This window comes from Gobio gobio (genome assembly GCF_949357685.1).
Source record: "Gobio gobio genome assembly, chromosome: 8".
Lineage (NCBI taxonomy): Eukaryota > Metazoa > Chordata > Actinopteri > Cypriniformes > Gobionidae > Gobio > Gobio gobio.
This window is the reverse complement of record NC_137114.1, coordinates 47,297,991-47,320,742: the sequence shown is the minus strand read 5'-3', so window position 1 is coordinate 47,320,742 and position 22,752 is coordinate 47,297,991. Positions and strand designations below refer to the sequence as shown.

General features: G+C 39.8%; 1 long non-coding RNA gene across 1 annotated transcript; it reads right to left on the bottom strand.

Moving 5' to 3' along the window:
• Positions 1-406: 406 nt before the first annotated feature.
• On the bottom strand, positions 407-4,538 carry LOC307129916. The gene is made up of 4 exons (XR_013816959.1): positions 4,448-4,538; positions 3,738-4,260; positions 759-1,690; positions 407-536 (listed from the first exon to the last, which is right to left on the bottom strand). It is a non-coding gene; the product is annotated as an uncharacterized lncRNA (long non-coding RNA).
• Positions 4,539-22,752: the final 18,214 nt, after the last annotated feature.

Genomic DNA, 22,752 nt, shown 5'->3' with positions numbered 1-22,752 from the left:
AATTAACATATTAATGTTAAAAAACTCATCAAATGAAATTTTTATGTCATGGGAACTTTAAGTAAAAGTACAAAGTACTCTTCTCAAAAACTACTCACTAGTTACTTTTTAGCCGGCGATATTTAATTAATTACAAATATATTTAATCAAATAATAGATCTATTCATAAAATAGCTACTTTCAACAAAATACTTTTATCTTATTGAGTACATGAATTAGTGGTTATGATACTGTAATTTCTCATTTCAATACGATACCTTGAAAAATATAAATATTCAGTATAATTTTCAATACCATTTCAAACTGCCACATACTGTATACTTGCATATCAATATTTTTCTCATTGTAGAACTGATCCATTTTAATGGAGTGGTTTCATTTCAAGTCTTCTGAAGAGACATGTCTGCTTTATACAATTAACAGATTTTTATTTGGCCTTTTGTTTACATATTTAAACATTGATCACCTACACTCTAAAAAAAAAAAGGTTCTATATTGCACCAAAAATGGTTCTTAGCTCGTAATCATAGGGGAACCTTTTTTAGTGCTATATAGCACCAATTTTGGTGCTTCAGTGGTTCTTCAGCGGTTCTTCAGCGGTTCTTCAGAGGTTCTTCACCGGTTCTTTGACTAAGGTGCTATATAGCACCTCTGAAGAACCGCTGAAGAACCACTGAAGCACCAAAATTGGTGCTATATAGCACTAAAAAAGGTTCCCCTATGATTACGAGCCTTTTTTTTTAGAGTGTAACCATTACGATAATCTCACTTAAACATTTACTCACTCTGTGTATTTGTGTCTTTACAATAGGGTAACTTTGTTGCAATAGCTTACACACTCCATATTTGACATGAAAACAAATGTTGCTCACTTACAACATATTTCATTGTGAATTCGAAGGCTTGATAAACAGTTAAATGGCTTTTTCTCCAGAGTGAACTCTGTGTGTTTTCTGGTGCAGTTCAAAACTGTTCAGCTGTGAAAAACTCTTTCCACAGAGAGAACACACATGAGGCCTCTCATCTCTATGAACTTTCAGGTGTTTTTTCAGATCTGATGACAAAATAAAATCTTTCCCACACTGATCACAGTTAAATGTTTTTTCTCCAGAGTGACGGAGCAGATGATCCCTGAGACTTGATGCTTGAGAAAAACTCTTTCCACACTGAGTGCATGTATATGGTTTCTCTCCAGTGTGAGTTCTTTGGTGCCGTTTCAGATCACAGGATGCAGTAAAGCTCTTCCCACAGTCACAACACACATGATCTCTCACTCCATCATGTATTTTCTGGTGCAGTTTAAAATTCTTCAGTCGTGAAAAAGTCTTTCCACAAAGAGAACACACATAAGGTCTATCACCTGTATGAACTTTGAGGTGTTGTTTTAGATATGAAGAATTACATTTTTTATCACACTGATCGCGATTCAATGGCTTTTCTCCAGAGTGAATGCGCAGATGATAACTAAGACCTGATGCTCGAGTAAAACTCTTTCCACACTGAGTGCATGTATACGGTTTCTCTCCAGTGTGAATTCTCATGTGTCTGTTAAGGTGTCCTTTTTTCCTGAAACTCTTTCCACACTGAGAGCAGGTGTGCAGCTTATTGGCTTCTGTTTCTTGAGTTTTGAAGTCACAGAGTTTCTTTATGTCATTTAGATTGTGTCGTTGCTCCTTCACTTCCATCTGGTCTAAAATAAACATATAAAAGCAGTCAGAATCAGTTCAATGAGGTTAAATGTGAAAAGTAAAAACACACAGCAGAAAACAAGAAACAGTCAAGTATCGGTAACACTTTCCAATAAGGTTTAATATTAGTTATTGTCAATTTCAACATCTACTAATACATTATTAAAATTAGAGCTGGACAATAAATCAATGCTTCACTCGACTCCGAATGCATCGCGATTCTCTCTCGAATTGATTCTGAACTTACTTTCAACAGCTGAGTCTGAGAAGGTTTATGGCACCTCAGAATGCTTTTATGACTTGAGATTAACGTAAACCACTTCAACCTTTTTGAACTTTATGAATAATTATTTTACAGAAGGTTCAAGTGATGTGTGTGTAAGGAATTGGAAGCAAGCAGAGCCAATACAGCAGTTTCTAAAGCACCCAGTGCCATCTGCTGTTAAAAACTAAGCCTATAATCGCGATGCATTCGGAAAATCTCAGAAGCGAACCATAATCATTTCTCGATTCGCGATGCATCGATTATTGTCCTAGCTCTAATTAAAATAAAAAGTTAACATTAACAAAGATTAATAACTATTTTAACAAATGTATTGCTCATTATTACATAATTAACTAATGTTAACTAATGAGACCCTTGTTGTAAAGTGTTAAAGTATCTTTGATGTACAAAAGTCAATGCGATTATGCAGTCATGATCATTTAGATGTGCATTTCTCTATCATTTATCATCCATATACTTAGGGCTGGGCGATAAACCGATAACGATAATTATCGCAAAATAATTTTCCACGATAACAACAGTTCGATAACTGCTCAATATAATGCTTACGCGCTATGCGTAATGTTGCGCAGGCATTTTTCAGACCGGGATTCTGGGTGCCGCACAGGGTGTTGTTGACAGTCACAGTGGCCGACAGGCTTGGAGGATTATAGTGGAGCAAGGACAATGAGCGATACAAGGACAAGGACTTCAGTGGTTTGGAGATATTTTGACTATTTGCATTCCGACATAAAACAGCGACGTGCACTGCTTATCATAGGTTCACCACACAGTAATATATTTATTCAATTATCTTGCTTCTTCGAAGTTCTTCCATATAGCATTGAGCCCAACACAGCGGGCATAGGCTTATCGCCTTCTTAGTTGTAGTGGGTGACTTACAACAAGCTAACGTTACCAAACTATAATCACTAAAACATCGGACTTATGGAAAAATACATCGGTATCATAATTTTGTGTCTTAGGTGATTTATTAATAACTCAGCATCGCATGTATTAAAAGAGAAATAAAATAATTTAATCCGATGTTTAAAGTGAATAAAATAAACTTGATAGCCCTTACTGGAGTTCATCAACTACTGATCTTTGTGCTCTCTCCCACTATAAGGCAAGAGAGGAGGGACTCAAAATGATTCTAAACTTAAACACGTTTTTTGCCTGTTTGCGTTTTTATAGTTTTACTACTTACACAATTATTTTAGTATATGTAACTATATTATTGATATATAAAGTGTAGAGTAAAAAAATGCTGACCACAGTTAAGATTTTTCTTTTATTTATTTATTTTATTTATATTGTCAATGTCATTTATTTAAAGGTTTGGCAAGCTGACCAGAATTATTTTTTTAATTCTATTTTTGTTTATTGACAAACATTATCTTTAAAGCACTTTAACTTTGCATTTGCAGTCAGCAGAGCCAAATGTTATATCATTACAGTTCTAGATTTTACTAGATATTTATTTTATATATTCTATTTATATTAATAATATCACGATAATGTCATGTTTTGACAATAAAGGATAGTTTAAAACCACAATTAACTGTGTGTTTTCTACATCTTTCACTCGAGCAAAAATATGCCTTTGAATTTTAAAGAAATAAAGATTTGACATTTATCGTGCTAATTATCGATATCGACTGATATGGAAAATTATATTGTGATAATTTATTTGGGCCATATCGCCCAGCCCTACATATACTGATTATTATTTCACAGCTACTAAAGCAGTCAATAATGAAGAATCAAGAATGGACACCAACCTATTTGTTCCTCAGTATCTTCATGTTTTATTCTGGATAGATCTGGGTAACTCATGTCTTCAATCTCCTCTTTAATAAACTCCATCTTTAACAGTCACACAGATTTCAGCTGCTACACCTGGAGTTTGTCCTTCTCTTGTAGGATGATGTGAATATTCCCAGTATTTATTGGTGAATTGTTGTGGGAGGGGCTTCACTGCAGGTGTGAACTGTGATCACTGTGAGATACTGACGCCCACAGGACCAGACCTGGAAAAATCAAAGATTAGATACTGAATTTACGTTGGATTACTTTAATTACATTTATATTTAAATTAAGTGAACAAGTGTTTTCTGTCAGAAATATTAAGTATTTTGATATAAATTAGATATTAATTGCATTAAAACAAAGTTTGTTCTACTCCTGTCCAAAGTCTGAGAGAAACAACAGGACCATCATGTTTAACTGAGCTGCTGAAAAGTCTCTTTGTCTCCAAAAGTTCCCTGTTTTCCCCTCATTCATTATGCTGATGTCTGAGATCTTCTGTAAAGTGGCACATTAAGCACATTTTATTGGTGTAATAGAGTCAGAGTCTGTGAAAAACTCTCTGCCAACATATTATTACACTCTAATAACAAACCAGGACACACAACGCCTTTCATTGCATTGGTCTTTTAACACATAAACTGTGTTCAATGTTAAACTCTGTAATCTGAGAAACATCTCTCACCTGGAAACTGGAAATATAAGGCATCCAGAGAAAAAATTCCACATTTGTCCTTCATTGACGATCGTTAACAGCATCGCTTTCAGCTTCAACTGGTGAAAATGTCAGCACTCGTCTCGTCACTCCCACTTCTCTCTTCTGCGCATGCTCAGTGCGCGCGGTGCGTTGTTTCTTAAAGGGGCCACACATTGTTCTTTTTTAACTATTACCTTTTAGCCAATGTGTTATTTAGCTGTCTGTGAATGTAAAAGCCAAAGGTCTGCAAAGTTGTAAAGATCGACATGCACGGCAAATAAAGATATTGTCTCCTAAACGAAATAATCAGTTTTGAACTGCCGCAATGCACCATCAGCAATTCCAGTCTCACTTTCTGTTAAGTAACATTGTAACAAATTTGCAAAATGTCAGCCTATGAGCTTCGTTGTCTGCCTGTGAACAATGTCTACTTTGACCCGCCCTCAGACACTGTATGTAGCTGAGACTGGAGTTTAGTTCATGTGTAGACGTGTCAAAAAGATGTTGTTTTCAGTGCTCTGAATCCACTTTGATACATTTCAAAAGGTTGAGGAGGGCTTGTCACACTAGTCAGGTTTCCATCTAAGGTTTCTTGTTTTTTTTTTGTTTTTTTTAAGGGTTTAGCTCATCAAAATGTTTACTGATATGGCTGATATAACTTTAGCACATTATAACTTTAGAGCATAAATTCTAGGTAAATACTTCAAATGTCGCAAAAAAACTAATTTGGAAACAGTTTTTGTTGAGAAAAAGGGCTTTAAAGCAAATAAATGTGGTGTCACATGACAGAAATAGCTCTACAGCATCCACGTTTGTGACTTCGCTCCTGTTAATGCACCGCTTCTCTGTAGTCCAAAGGCGTATTAAATCGATTAGGCTATATCCTATATTTATTAAAGTGTATAAATTCGAAAGGCAGTTGTTGCTCCCATTTTAAAAATAATAAGCCTATTACCAAGCTAAATTTTCAATATACAATCTAATAAAAGTTTTGCTTGATGATCAAGCCTAAATAGTCTTTATAACAAAGTACAAAAAACGTGACACTTGTTAATACAAATAATTCAATGTATAAAATTTAATAATAATACATTTTTGTTTTAAATGGATGAGGAAAATATAGCGGCTTGAAAATCTCTACAGCTCGTCAAAAATAAAAATGGGGCGTCTGGCAAGCGAAGGAAGGCTGTTGGACTTTTCCAGAGCTGACAAAAAGAAAGGTAAAATATAAAACACGTTACTTCTGTATCTGAATAAACAAAATTTGTGTCATAAAATCACGATGGTCTGAAGCTGAATACGAATGAAAATCAAAAATGACACAATTGATAAACCATTGTTTGTTTTCAATTAAATTAAGAAAGAAAATAATCTACAGCAAAATTATGTTTTTGATTGATTTGATGTTACTGAACTCTGAAACTCCAAAAATTTGAACTTGATCTGAATATGTTGTCGGCCACATCAAACCGTGACTGGCTTGACTGCATGTTCAAGGTTTACATTACAGATTGTTGCTATATGACCGAACATTTCACTGTACAAATCTGTTTTTAAGGGTCATAAAATTTTGCATAGGCTACAGGACAAATGAGCTGCCCTGGGTACAAACCCATGCGGTTCGTCACATAAAGGCTGTTACATGCAGTCCTGTCAGACAAGCTGTCCTACCACGCCGGGATTTTTGATTTCCTAATAATTTAGTAACATTATTTGTGAAAATAGTAAGCAGTAAACTGGCAAATTCCAATAGTCTCATTACTCTCTTGGAATTATATATGGAAACGACTAAAGGGCAGATTTTTTTAGCGATACAATAAAACACAATCTTTTTTAATGCATATTCACTTTGTCGATAACAAAACAGTGCAAAATATGGATGGCAACTTGGCTGTTACTGTTTGTAGAGTTGGGGTACTCGAACTTGGACTCGGACTCGAGTCCAATTTTGAACGAACTCTGACTTGTCATGCACTCGGGTGAATTTGTACTCGGACTTGACACGGTCTTGGACATTTTGGACTCGGAAAATATCCAGAGTGTAGTCGAGTCCGCGTTATGTGTAACAACAAAACCGGCATAAAACTAAGATAAGAAATTAATTAACGTCTCCCCGCCTGTGATTTTACCGCACCACACCAGCAGGCAGCAGTAGCATCATCTTATGCTTGCAGACAATACACACATCTCACGGATCGCAATGCAGGGCTAGGACAATGTCTTCAAAGTCAGCAATAATTTGTTTTGCTTTTGAAAATCATTAAGAATTTATTTGCAAGAAATCCAGTGAAAAGAAGCACTCTGCGGATTGCAAATCAACTCTTACTGATGTGTCTGGCACGACTTTCTACCGACATGTTCAAAGAAAACCTAGAGAAATGTATGTTGCTTATTATAACTTTTAATGCCAACTTAAATCCAAATAACTTAGGGCTGGGTGATATGACGATATATATCAGATTTTTGTGTGCATGGACGCCACAATTCTTAATATAATATTGAACCGTTCGGTACAGCATTCAAGGTTTTTTTGTTTGCATTTAATTATTATTATTTTATTTTTTTTCCCCTCTGTTTTAAATATTTCTCTCAATTTATTTTGGCTGTTTGAGTGTGCCTGTGAGTCTACGCGCTGATACGAGCAAATATCCAATCATATGCACTAAAGTTAGGGGTGTTTAGCCACGCTTGCAATGCTGAGAGAGTTATACTCACAGAACACTATAGTTATTCACAATCACGAAAGTTCATTATTTGCATGCGTTTTAAAGCCTTGCTGGTTAAACATTTCATTCATGTGCTTATGCACTGTGTTAACATGTGCTGAGCGCGCGCACTAAACGCCTGTCAAACACGCGTGATTACTGGACTAAGTAGTCTTACTGCACTAATACTGTCAAATACACACAAGGTTAACATAAACACAGTCAGTAATGTCTAAAGTGAAAGTAAAATCAGTGTGTGTCTGTATATTAGATGTGTAGAGGTCTTAAATTGACAGCAGAGCATAGTGAACACGCTGCCACTTGTCCTTAAAGGGACAGTTCACCTCTAAAATTATGTCATTATTTACTCACTCTAAGTTTGTTCCAAACCTGTATTAATTTCTTCTGTTGAACACAAACAGTTGAATACCAGACAGCTGATAGTAGCCATTGACATCCATATTATTATTTCCTACAATGGGACCAACTGGTTGGTTGCCAACATTCTCCAAAATATATTTTATGTCCAACAGAAGAAAGAACTTTATTCAGGTGTAAAACAACTTGAGTGTGAGTAATCGATGACAGAATTTAAATTTTTGGGTGAACTATCCCTTTAAATGTTAATAAAACAACAAAAGACAAAGAGAAAATCACTCACTCACTCCTGACTATAGTAAACTGAACAAGAATCACTGTACATGTAATACAGTGACGTTTTTTTTATTTTACATGTAATTGTTTTATTCAATTTCTATAGTATTTCTTCTTATATATCATTATCGTGAAATAAGATTTTAGTATCGCCCACCCATAAATGTTAGCATTTGGTGATACCAAAGGCAGTAAATAATTGAAATACAATAAAACAGGTTAATTTGTATTTTTCTTGCACTTGTAATAATAAAAGTTCTACATAAATCTATGTCCATTCTATTGTTTGAAACCATTTTTGATTGGAAACTAGTTGAGCTGTTGACAAAATAAAAATGTTAAATGACAATGGCTAGATTAATTGTTGTATTTTTGTTAAATGTTATATTGCCATTGGTTTAATGGGTTGAAAGGTTAAAATATTAATAGAAGATACAAATTTACAATAGCAATTTCTAATCTTTTTTCAATTAAATTACACTCTGGACTCGGGCGGACTCGACTCGGACGATAAGAACTCGGACTTGAGTCCAACTCGGCCCCTTTTGGACTCGGACTTGGACTCAGACTTGATTGTTTAAGACTTGGACTTGACTCGAACTCGACAAAGGTGGACTCGGACCCAACACTAACTGTTTGTATCACTGTATATATCAAAATAGTCAGAGACAGGCGAGGGTCATTAAAGATGATGGCCCACGCAATCAACCCAATCCACTAAATATTGAAAGTTCGTCCACAGCACCTGGAATCCCAGATAGCATTGTGACATTGAGTCAATTTTGAAATTCCATCAGAATCATCAATTTGGTTGAGGTTGAAATGTCAATGCTAAGTAATACTGGATCAATGTTGAAAATTCAATGCTAAAAAAATAGTGGACCAATGTTGAAAATTCAATGCTAAATAATATTGGGTCAACGTTGATAATTCCATGCTTTTCAGTGTTGAAAAGACAAACATTGAATCAATGTTGATTATTGGTCAGCTTAATTCTCCACTGGTGAGGCTTACTCAAGATCTGTCCCATCATTCAACATGTTAAAGCAAATCCAAAACAATTGGGTACATTTCTGTGAAATGTGAGCACATTCATTATCCTCAAAGGATGAATCTCTACCAACAAGTATGTGGATTAACAAAGAACTGCTACCATAAATTGAACTCAATGGGACGAACCAGTTGATTATTATTAGGCATATTGTTAATATTAATGTTTTAATTATTTTTTTAAAATCTCCTCCATCATGGAAAACATCTCCAATCCTCCAGTGTTTTTGGCTACAGCACATGCAGTGAGATATATAATGACTGTCACAGAGTCCTTAATTCTTGTGGTCATCCAGTAATATAATACAGTCTGTTTTAAATGTATAAAATGTAGGCTATTATTATTATTATTATTTTTAAAAAAAAATTATAATTTACATACATTTAATTACTTATCTATTTATACAGGGTTAATAAAGAATTTAGAATATTTTCCCCTACCGATCGAATGCGCCACAATCCAATCCAGTAGGTGGCGGTAATGCACCTTCAGATCAAAGCGCGGCTTAACAGACTTCAAGCGCGAAAAAGACAGAGACAGGACAGCAACAGTGTTTTTTATAGGTAAGAACAAAAAGATTAATACAATTCATCTCAATTTTCATTTTGTGTTTTTATTTATCTTTCTTTCTTACAACTTGTGTGCTTCTCCTGGGCCAGTCAGAGTGAACTGCGACGTTAATAAAGTCACGTGAATGCCCTCCGTACACAACCAACGTCCAGGATATTCTTTAATACATTGAATTTCAGTTTGTTTTTCACCAAACCCTATCATATATTTTTTTTTATTAATCTTTATTTCTCAAGCTGGGCGTACACAGTGCGATTTTCGTCCGATTTCGAGCCGAATTCTGACTCGTGCAACTCTTATTTGGGTCGGGCCGATTTTCATCTTTGTCATGCGTCGTTTGTTGTGAAGTGTTCGCATGATTTTAGAATCAAAATGATTCATCTGTGCGTGCAACGAGTAAGATGTGCATTTGTGGATCCGGTGCTGTGCATGCATTGCATTCATTGCCTCGTTTGTGAGTTGATCCTATTTGATTCATTTGGATTTTGAGACAATAGGATCGACTCACAAACGAGGCAATGAATGCATGCGTGGCACCAGACCCGCAAAAGCACATCTTACTCTTTGCATGCACAGATTCTGACCAACATTAATACAAAATCGAAGTTTTGCATTCACAATTATGTCTCTATTTGTACAAAATGCTGCACATTCATGTAATTCTTTATTTAGCACACACAAATTGAAAGGCATTTGTTTGTGGACAGTGAAAATATCTACAAAATGCTGCACATTCATGTAATTCTGTATTTAGCACACACAAGTTGAAAGGTATTTGTTTGTGGACAGTGAAAATATCTACAAAATGCATCAAGTTCATGGATAATTGTGCGTGTATTTATTAATCATTTTGACGATTGGTTTTTGGGAGTGCCGTGTGACACTCGTCAGGCCTAGCCCCCAAAACCTTTCTTCCCGAAGGTGCATGAGGAGGTTGCACGGTCCTGGAAGTCCCCGCTGTCTTCCTGTGACCATTCGGCCGGCTCCTCCGCCCTTGATGGGGCCGCGGCTCATGGGTACACTAAGGTCCCCCCAGTTGAACGTTCTGTTTCAATGCAACTGTGTCCGCAGGGCGCTTCAACCTGACGTGGTGACCCAAAGCACCCCTCCATGGCCTGTAGGTTCACATCAACTCTGGTGGTGAAATCCTACAGAGCTGCGGGGCAGGCCGCTGCCTCTTTGCATGCCATGGCTACCCTACAGGCCTACCAGGCAGTTGAGAGCTTTGCCCAACAGTTCTCAGCCGCTCAGAAGCAGACTGAGGCTATTAAGCAAATACTGCCCCAGCGGCCAGCTGCTGCCTCGACCCAGCCGCCGACACAGTCAACTCAGTCTGCTCCCCGACGAGGGAGCCCTCCTGCGGCTCCCGCCCTTCCTGCACTGCCCCAGCAGCAGCCTTCACCCGCGCAGCGGAGGACGCCGCAGGAAAGCGCCCCAGTCCGCTCCAGCCCCGCAGCCCATGAAGAAACGCCAGGCTAAGCGCCGCTCCTGATGCGGACAGCTCAGGGTTGGGCAGTTTTTTCCGGCAGCAGGGCCACTCCTTCCCCCGGTGGAGGGCCGGGGAGAATCTTTTGTTCCGCTGCTGGCCCCCGGGCACCCTAATGTGGTTAAAGAAAGAACTGACACCCCCATCCCTGAGCACCCAGAGACTGGTGACGGCAGTGTGCGCCACCTCCGGGCCACGCCACTCCCGTCCCTCTCTGTCGCCAGCCTCCTCTCAGAGCAGAACCCAGTGGAACGTGCATCCTTCCCTGGTCTCCTCTGTCAGGGCGCAGCGGCTGACTGTGCCCCCACACCGGGACACTATGCCTCCCACGTCTGGGCCAGTCACGCTGCCTCGCTACCCCACACGGGGTACGTCTGTGGTCCGAATGACCCCGCTGGTGCAGTTCCTGAGAGCCTGGCTTCAGCTTCCGGGACTGTCCCGCTGGGTCGCGAAGACCATCAGGCTCGGCTATGCGATTCAGTTCGCGCAGGCTCCTCCCCGCTTCCGGGGAGTCCATTACACCATGTTGGGGGCCAACGATGCTGTCATGCGTGCGGAGGTTGCCACCCGACTGGCGAAGGGTGCGATCGAGCCTGTCCCTCCAGCCAAAATTAAGTCCGGCTTCTACAGCCCCTACTTCATTGTACCCAAGAAAGCCGGTGGGTTATGACCAATCCAGGATCTGCACGTCCTGAACCGATCCCTTCACAGGCTTCCGTTCAGGATGTTGACAGCGAAATGCCTTTTCGAATGCATTCGTCCAGTCGATTGGTTTGCAACTATCGACCTGAAGGACGCCTACTTCCATGTCTCCATCCTACCTCGACACAGACCGTTCCTACAATTTGCTTTCGAGGGGCGGGCATATCAGTACGCGGTCCTCCCATTCGGGCTAGCTCTGTCCCCTCGTGTCTTCACAAAGATTGTCGAGGCAGCCCTTGCGGCCATCAAGCAGCACGGGGTTCGCATCCTGAACTACCTCGATGCCTGGCTGAATGAGTCACTCTCGAGAGCAGGTGTGCGAACACAGAGTCTGGGCCTTCGGGTCAACTGGAAGAAGAGCAAACTTTGCCCCGGGCAGAGAATCTCTTTTCTAGGTATGGATATCGACTCGTTTGCCATGTGCGTTCAGCTTACCAGCGAGCGTGCGCAGTCATGGCTGACTTGCCTCCGTCAAATCGAGAGCAAGAGTGCGGTTCCACCTAAACTATTTCAGAGGCTCCTGGGGCATATGGCATCTGCAGCCGCGGTAACGCCGCTCGGATTGCTTCATATGAGACTACTTCAGCACTGGCTTCACGATCGAGTCCCAAGTTGGGCATGGCAGTCAGGCGCGCTCTGGGTTCAAGTGACTCGGGCCTGCCTGCAGACCCTCACCACGTGGTTGAACCTCAGCTTTCTACGGGCAGGTGTGCCCTTAGAACAAGTTTCCAGGCATATAGTTGTATCGACAGATGCCTCTGCCATGGGCTGGGGTGCATGTGCAATGGACGGAGCCCCAGCGTCTTCTGCATGTCAATTGCCTCGAGTTGCTGGCAGCACGGTGCGCCCTGCACCGCTTCCGAGCATTGCTGAGGGGTCAACACGTACTAGTCCGATCAGACAACACGGCCACTGTAGCGTACATCAGACACCAGGGTGGTCTGCACTCCAGCCATATGTCTCAACTCGCCTGCCATCTCGTCCTATGGAGTCAGAAGCACCTGAGGTCCCTTCGTGCTATCCATATCCCGGGAGAACTGAACCGTGCAGCCAACGAGCTCTCGCGGTATCAGCCACTTCCTGGAGAATGGAGACTCCATCCCCAGATGGTCCAGCTGATTTTGGAATTTTTTGGCGACGCACAGGTAGATCTGTTTGCCTCCCACGACTCTTCCCACTGCAGCCTGTTTTATTCCCTGACCGAGGGCACGCTCGGCTCGGATGCATTGGCGCACAGCTGGCCGCGGGGCCTACGCAAATATGCGTTTCCCCAAGTGAGCCTTCTCGCAGGTTCTGTGCAAGATCAGGGAGGACAAGGAGCAGGTCATGTTGGTCGCCCCGTACTGGCACGGCCGGACCTGGTACTTAGAACTCCTACTCTCCTAACTCCTACTCCTCCTACTCCCTCCCTGGCCGATTCCTCTGAGGAAGGACCTTCTCTCTCAGAGATGGGGCACCCTTTGGCACCCGCGTCCCGATCTTTGGAACCTCCACATGTGGCTCCTGGATGGGACGCGGCAGGTTTGAGTACCCTACCACCTCCGGTGGTGGCTACCATCACTTCCCCTAGGGCAGAGTCTACTCGACACGCCTATGCGTTGAAGTGGAACCTGTTCTTCTCGCCAAGAAGACCCCTGGAAATGCCCGATCGGGTCCGTGCATTTTAATGGAGTGGTTTCATTTAAAGTCTTCTGAAGAGACATGTCTGCTTTATACAATGCACAGATTTGAATTTGGCCTTTTGTTTACATATTTAAACATTGATCAACTAACCATTACAATAATCTCACTTAAACATTTACTCACTCTGTGTATTTGTGTCTTTACAATATGTAAACTATGTTGCAATAGCTTACACACTCAATATTTGACATGAAAACAAATGTTGCTCACTTACAACATATTTCATTGTGAATTTGAAGGCTTGATAAACAGTTAAATGGCTTTTTCTCCAGAGTGAATAAACAGATGATTTTTTAAACCTCTTGCATCTCTGAAACTCTTCTCACACTGAGTACAGTGGTACGGCTTCTCTCCAGTATGAAGTCGCTCATGTGATTTCAGGCGTCCCAACCGGGCGAAATTCTTGTCACAATACGAGCACTTGTAAGGTTTTTCTCCAGTATGATTTTTTTGGTGCCGATTCAGTTGGTCAGCTCTACTAAAGCTCTTCCCACAGTCACAACACACATGATCTCTCACACCCGTGTGTGTTTTCTGGTGCAGTTTAAAATTGTTCAGTCGCGAAAAACTCTTTCCACAGAGAGAACACACGTGAGGCTTCTCATCTGAATGAACTTGCAGGTGTTTTTTCAGATCTGATGACAAAGTAAACTCTTTCCCACAGTGATCACAGTTAAATGGTTTTTCTCCAGAGTGACGGAGCAGATGATTTCTGAGACTTGATGCTTGAGAAAACCTCTTTCCACACTGAGTGCATGTATACGGTTTCTCTCCAGTGTGAACTCTTTGGTGCCGTTTTAGTTCACAGGATGCAGTAAAGCTCTTCCCACAGTCACAACACACATGATCTCTCACTCCATCATGTATTTTCTGGTGCAGTTTAAAATTATCCAGTCGTGAAAAAGTCTTCCCACAGAGAGAACACACATAAGGTCTCTCACCTGTATGAACTTTGAGGTGTTGTTTTAGATATGATGAATTAATTTTTTTACCACACTGATCACAATTAAATAGTTTTTCTCCAGAGTGAATGCGCAAATGTTTACTGAGACTTGATGCTTGAGAAAAACTCTTTCCACACTGAGTGCATGTATACGGTTTCTCTCCAGTGTGAATTCTCATGTGTTTGTTAAGGTCTCCTTTTTTCCTGAAACTCTTTCCACACTGAGAGCAGGTGTGCAGCTTTTTGGCTTTTGTTTCTTGAGTTTTGAAGTCACAGAGTTTCTTTATGTCATTTAGTTTGTGTCTTCTCTCCGTCACTTCCATCTTGTCTAAAATAAACATATAAAGTAGTCAGAATCAGTTCAGTGAGGTTAAATGTCTAAATTAAAAACACTTAGCAGAAAACAAGAAACAGTCAAGTATCGGTAACACTTTCCAATAAGGTTTCTACAGCATTTATTAATATTAGTTATTGTCAATTTTAACATCTAAAATTAGGGCTGGACAATAAATTAATGCTTCACTCGATTCTGAGATTTTCTCTCAAATTGATTTTCAACAGTCTGAGAAGGTTTGTTGCACCTCAGAACGCTTTTATGACGTGAGAATAATGTAAACCACTTCAACCTTTTTGAACTTTATCAATGATTATTTTATAGAAGGTTCAAGTCGTGTGTGTGTAAGGAATTGGAAGCAAGCAGAGCTATGGATGTCAGCGATTAATCGACGATCGATTAATTGTCGATAATCCTTTTAATCAATAAACCTTATCGATGATCGATTAAGCGGTCATTATTAACGTGCATAGTTTGAGATGCGATTCGCGCCAAAACACCGCAGATGAAAGGGGGAAAATGAAGCGAGCACGCAAGAGTTTTGTTTGGGATCATTTTATTTCAAATGGTGATAATGTTAACTGCAAACATTGTGATTGTGTTTTAAAATATAATACGACAACTAGTACCATGATATATCACTTGAAGAAAGTGCATCCAGCGGTCTCCGGGACAGGAGGATTTGAACAACTGACACAGCCTACAATTACTTCTGTTTTAGCCGGGAGAAAAGTTGGCGCTCAGAAGGCAGAAGCAATTACAGAACGAATCTGTGAAATGATTTCAAATGACTTGTTGCCCGTAAGCATCGTCGAAGGTGGTGGATTTTGAAAGTGAATCAACTTCATTCAGCCGGAGTACAACATACCATCAAGAGTCACGATAACAAGCCGGTTAGAAGATCGTTATGAAAAGAAAAAAGAAGAGCTAAAGATGGCGCTGAGTTCAGTTGAAAAAAAAAAAAAAAACCAGCAAAAAAAATTTGCCCTCACAACTGACTGCTGGACCGCCCTAACAAGGGAAAGCTACATAACAATAACATGTCATTACATAGACCCTGAATGGCAAATGAGGTGCGCAGTCCTGCTTACAGAGAGCTAGTCTGATAAACACACCTCTGACAGACTTGCAGAAAAGTTAAACGAGGCCACAGCTTCATGGGCCATCGCAGGGAGAATATAGCATGCGTTCACGACAATGCAAAAAACAGAGGCAGTGAACGATCAAACTCGTGTAAGCTGGGATTCCGTGCCGTGCTTTGCTCACACATTACAACTCGCCATAAACGATGGCTTCAACATTTACCTGAACAGGGTCATCGCATCTGCTGGAAGACTCGTTTCGCACTTCAATCATAGTACTGTAACTACCAAAGCACTTCGTGACAAACAGGCACAGATGAAAATTCGACTGCATCGCCTGATACAGTCCTGAAAGACACGGTGGAAGTTTGTCCGGCTCCAGAGGTGTAAAGTACTTGAGTAATTTTACTTGATTACTGTACTTAAGTATTATTTTTGGGGATTTTTACTTTACTTGAGTACAATTAAAAATCAATACTTTTACTTATTAAAATTTTTTAAGAAAAAAAAAAAAAGTACTTTTTACTCCTTACAATTTTATTTACAGTCAAAAAGTACTTATTTTTTGGAGATCACTTAATTCTATTTTCCCTTGCCATTACCAAACCAATTGAATTGCGTTGATGCCCAGTTTAATTTAAATGTATTTATTCTGCCAATAAGATTCATTTTCACATTCCATGAAATTGGTCAGACATGTTAATTGGTCCTTTGGAAGTGACGTCATATCGCATCAGTTACCACAATGCAGCACCTTGACCTGGGATGCGTTTCCCAAAACCATCGTAAGCCTAAGTTGATTGTAGAGACCATTGGTGGCAATTTTTCTACGATCAACTTAAGCTTACGATGGTTTTGGGAAACGCAGCCCTGGAAATTAGAGTGAGAGGCTTTTCAGCACTGCAAGATAGCTTTTCAGCCCCAAAAGACGCTTGACATTCACAATTTTGAAAATCTGCTTAAAGGGATAGTTCACCCAAAAATGAAAATGTGATGTTTATCTGCTTACATGTAGGTGTCTTTGTTTCTTCAGTAGAACACAAATGAAGATTTTTAACTCCAACCGTTGCAGTCTATCAGTCGTATAATGCATGTGAATGGTACATGACTACTAGCATCATCTATGAGAGTAAAAAAAACCTGCACAGACAAATCCATATTAAACTCTGCAGCTCGTGACAACACATTGATGTCCTAAGACATGAAACGATCGGTTTGTGCGAGAAACCTAAAAAGTTTATTATATATATATATATATATATATATATATATATATATATATATATATATATATATATATATATATATATATATATATATATATATATATATACGGCTAGATTATAAAATGCATCAATGATTGATCATTTAATATAATTACTTAATAATCAAATATTACAACTAATATTACACCGCCGCAGATGCGCTGTCAACCCATGCATGCGTGCGTCAATGTCAGCAAATAGTTTTTGTTAATGTAAGTATGTTGTTTTCTTCCCAAATTAGGACATTTCCTTAATATTGTGAATATTAGGGAAAGTCTGGAGAATGTGAAAAGGACACGTTTACTTGTAAATGCCCGTTACGCGCTAAGAAGATCTACGACATAGAGTTTTAAGCCCACAGCGGTCTTGAAGTTAAGATTTACGTAGCCTACTTCACAAGGATAACATTTAAATATTTATATATTATGTTCATGAGCTAAATGTACCAGGTTTTAGATTACATGCTAATCCATTTCGGTTAATAACGATCAGAAGATGCCGTCCACACTGGACGTGGTGCAATGCAAAACAACAACCATGAACGGTACCGACATTGACGCACACATGCACGGGTTGACAGCACATCTGCGATGGCGTAATATTAGTTCCAATATTTGATTATTAAATAATTATATTAAATGATCAATCATCGATGCATATTATAATCTAGCCGTTTATATACATCAAACCTTTCCTCTGGGCGAGGATGCTTGCGTTTTTTGAATGCCATTGCACATTCTGTTATGCCGGTGAATGACACAGCAGACACACGTCTTGCAGTAGCTATTGTAGTTAACGATTAATTGATCGTTAATTTAAACGATGATCGATCATGCAAATTTGTGAAAAATGACATCCCTAAGCAGAGCCAATACGGCAGTTTCTAAAGCATGCAGTGCCATCTGCTGTTAAAAACTAAGCCCATAATCGCGATGCATTCAGAAAATCTCAGAAGCGAACCGTAATCATTTCTCACTTCGCAATGCATCGATTATTGTCCCAGCCCTAATTAAAATAAAAAGTTGTATTTGTTAACATTAACAAAGATTAATAACTATTGTAACAAAAGTTTTTGCTCATTATTACTTAATTAACTAATGTTAACTGAGTCATGATCATTTAGATGGCTTTCTCTGTCATTTATCATCCATATACTGATCATTATGTCACAGAGCTCTACTAAAGCAGTCAATAATGAAGAATCAAGAATGGACACCAACCTATTTGTTCCTCAGTATCTTCATGTTTTATTCTGGACGGTTCTGGATAACTCATGTCTTCAATCTCCTCTTTAATAAACTCCATCTTTAACAGTCACACAGATTTCAGCTGCTACACCTGGAGTTTGTCCTTCTCTTGTAGGATGATGTGAATATTTCCAGTATTTATTGGTGAATTGTTGTGGGAGGGGCTTCACTGCAGGTGTGAACTGTGATCACTGTGAGATACTGACGCCCACAGGACAAATCAAAGATGAGTTACTGAATTTATACTGGATCCCTTTAAATACATTTACAATTAAATTAAGTGAGCACATGTTTTCTGTCAGGAATATGGAGTATTTTGATACAAGTTAGATATTAATTGCATTTAAAACAAGGTTTGTTCAACTCCTGTCTAAAGTCTGAGAGAAACAACAGGACCATGTTTAACTGAGCTGCTGAAAAGCCTCTTTGTCTCCAAAAGCTCCCTGTTTTCACTTCATTCATTATGCTGATGTCTGAGATCTTATGTAAAGTGGCACATTTTATTGGTGTAATAGAGTCAGAATCTGTGAAAAACTCTCTGCCAACATATTACACTCTGAATAAAAGAGGACACATTTGATTGCATTGTTCCTTAAACAAGTAAACTCTGGAGCTAATTACTGTGCAATCCATGTAATCTGAGAAAAATCACCTGCAAACTGGAAATATAAGGCATCCAGAGAAAATATTCCACATTTGTCCTTCATTCACGATGATCGTTAACAGCGTTGCTTTCAGCTTCAACTGGTGAAAATCTCAGCACTCGTCTCGTCGTCACTCCCACTTCTCTCTTATGCGCATGCTCAGTGCGCGCGGTGTTATGTTTCTTAAAGGGGCCACACATTCTTTTTCGACAATTACCTTTTATGCATTGTGTTATTTAGCTGTCTGTGAATGTAAAAGGTCTGCAAAGTTGTAAAGATCAACATGCACATCAAATAAAGATATTGTCTTCTAAACAAAATAATCGGTTTTAAACTGCCGCAATGAACCATCAGCAATTCCAGTCTCACTTTCTGTTAAGTAACAATGTATCAAATTTGCAAAATGCCAGCAAATGAGCTTCATTGTCTGCCTGTGAACAATGTGTACTTTGACCCGCCCTCAGACACTGTATGTAGCTGAGACTGGAGTTTCAAAAGGTTGAGGAGTGCTTGTCGCACTAGTCAGGTTTTCATCCAAGGGAATTTTTATTTATTTAAAAAAAATGTTTTTTTTTGAAAAAGGGTTTAGCTCATCAAAATGTTTGCTGATATAACTTTAGCAAATTATAACTGTAAAGGATAAATTCTAGGTTGATACTTCAAATGTCACACAAAAAAAAACTAATTTGGAAATACTTTTTGTTGAGAAAAAGTGCTTTAACACAAATAAATGTGATGTCACATGACAGAAATAGCCTCTACACAGTCTACAGCATCCACGTTCGTGACTTCGCTCCTGTTAAAGCACCGTTTCTCTGTAGTCCAAAGACATATTAAATCTATTAGGCTATATCCTATATTTATTGCAGTGTATAAATTCGAAAGGCAGTTGTTGCTCCAATTTTAAAAATAATAAGCCTATTACCAAGCAAAATTTTCAATATACAATCTAATAAAAGTTCATCAGTAAAAACTTTCTGAATATTGCTTGATGATCAAGTCTAAAGAGTCTTTCTAACAAAGTACAACTTGTTAATACAAATAATTTAATGTATACAATTTAATAATACATTTGTTTTTCAAATGGATGAGGAAAATATAGCGGCTTGAAAATCTCTACAGCTCGTCAAAAATAAAAATGGGGCATCTGTCAAGCGAAGGAAAGCTGTTGGAGTTTCCAGAGCTGACAAAAAGAAAGGTAAAATATAAAACACATTACTTCTGTATCTGAATAAACAAAATTAGTGTCATAAAATCAAGATGGTCTGAAGCTGAATGAAAATCACAAATGACACAATTGATAAACAATTGTTTGTTTTCAATTAAATTAAGATTGTCTCAGAAAAAAAAAAAAAATCTGCAGCAAAATTATGTTTTTGATTGATTTGATGTTACTAAACTCGGAAACTCCAAAAACTTTTTTGGTTTGAATGATCTGAATATGTTCTCAACCATGTCAAACCGTGACTGGCTTGACTGCATATTCATTTGTCGTTAACAAAACAGCGCAAAATGTGGATGGAAACTTGGCTGTTGTTACTGTTTGTATCACTGTGTATATAAGTGCTGAGGAAGATCGGGAGCTGAAATAAAATATGGTAATAGGCGTTTGTTTCCAATGAACAAACAAAGTTAGGAACATTTAAAATGGCATAATAGGGACACTTAAATCTCTGCAATGTTACAGAGCAAATACACTATTATCATACATATGACTGGGACATTTGAACTTGGTTACTGTTGCCATAATACTATATATAGTTCCTACTTGCATTGATTGACAACCAATAAAACAGTTGGCCTATTATTGGTTTTAATTTCATTAAAAAAAAAAGTATCATTGAGAAGTGTCGACACAAAACCCACAATTAGTCTTTATATCCTCACAGGCACAGATCATGTAGATTGTTGATCATGTAGTTTATCCCACACTCACGAACAGGGCAGGACTGGGCTTGATTCATTGTTCCAGCCTTACCTACTCTACAAATAACAACTAGACCATCATTATGACAAAGAACAAATACACAGAGAGTAAACTACATTTTTTATGTTCCTAGATGACATACTATGCAACACACTTATCCTGGCCTAAAGTAGAGGTATATTGAAAAGCCATTTAACACAATATAACACAGTCAAAATCCAAGCAGTGGTCAGAATAGTCAGAGACAGGCGAGGCTCACTAAGATGATAGCCCAGGCAATCAAACTTGATCCACGGATATAAACAACAATCCAGAGCAAGAGTCTAAAAGTCCTGATGAACAAGCCACTGGTCAGGGAGCACAGACAGTCCAGGCATCAAAGGCAATAACTGGGCAGGGGAAAAAAATAAAAGCAGAAAAAGACACAGGACCGATAACTGATGAACCAAAACAAGAGATGCATGTAAACCGAAAACACCAAAACACACTGGCAATGAAAAGGTGAAAACATGAGGTTTAAATAAGGAACTACTAAATGTGAAAATAAACAGCTGCATACGCTGATTGTGAAAACGCGATCAGCCGTGCGTGGCCGGCACACACACACGCAAAAATAAAACAAACAGCTGCAAGCACGTGCACAACCACGCAGATTGTGACCGGCACGTGCGAATGAAAACTAAAACAAAGACTCATGCAGGAGAAAACTGACAGATCAAGCCTGAGCCCTGACAGTATACCCATCCCCCAAAACATGAACATGAAAGAAACATGAAAGACTGGTTGGTCACTACGGAGAGGTTGGGGCAGCCGAAGCTGCACTGCCACCAGACTGACCACCTTGGAAATAAGATAAGGCCCTATAAATTTGGGTGCTAGCTTACGGGCCGGAAACCCGAAGAGGCAGATCTTTGGTAGAGAGCCAGACTCTTTGCCAACAAACATACCTGGGCGCCCAGTCAGCAGCTCTTTTATTGCACCCCTCAGACCGGACTAACGGTTCCCTGGCCATCCTCCTGATACTATGACGGCGCTGGATAAAAGCCTGGACTGAGGGACCTGCGGCCTCAGCATCATGTGAAGGAAACAAAGGGGGTTGATAACCGAGGAAACACATGAACGGGGAAAGCCCAGTCAAGGACACAGGCAAGGAGTTATGGGCATATTCAGCCCAAGTTAGCTGCTGACTCCAGGAGGAGGGGTTATGGGAGTCCAGGCATCTTAGCATCTGCTCAAGATCCTGGTTTGCACGCTCGATTTGGCAATTGATCTGTGGATGGAATCCTGAGGACAGACTGGTGGAGGCATCTAGTCGTCAACAGAATTTCCTCTAGAACTGGGACCTGAACTGGGGCCCCCTGTCAGAGCCCACATCCTCTGGAAGGCTGTGAATCCAGAAGACATGTTCAACGATCACCCGGGCCGTCTCCCTAACAGAGGGGAGTTTGGGGAGGGGAATGAAGTAGACCGCCTTGGATCCATCACGGTAAGGATCACAGTATTGCCACAGGAGGGAAACCAGTAACAAAATCCAGGGCAATATGTGACCAGGGGCGGGAAGGAATGGGGAGGGGGTGAAGCAGACCAATGTGAGACCAATGACCAATGAATGTAAGATTTGTTTTGAGCATCCTCACAAACCGACGGATGTTCTCAGCCATGGCCTGGATGGCTGCCAGCGACCTCCTCACACCAGGATGACACATGAGTTTGGAAGAGTAACCCCACTGTAAAACGGTGGTGCAGATTGTGTCAGGCACAAATAACAGATCTGCTGGACACCCCATGGGCACCTCAACCTGGGCTAGCGCTCACCTGACCCGACCTTCGACACCCCAGGCGACAGCCCCCACCATATGGCCCGAAGACAACGAGCCTGTCTGGAGTTCAACCGATTTGGATGATTGAATATACTTCAAATTCCTATGATCAGTCCACACCAGGTATGGAATCGTCGTCCCCTCCAACCAATGACACCACTCTCCCAAAGCCAAGCATAC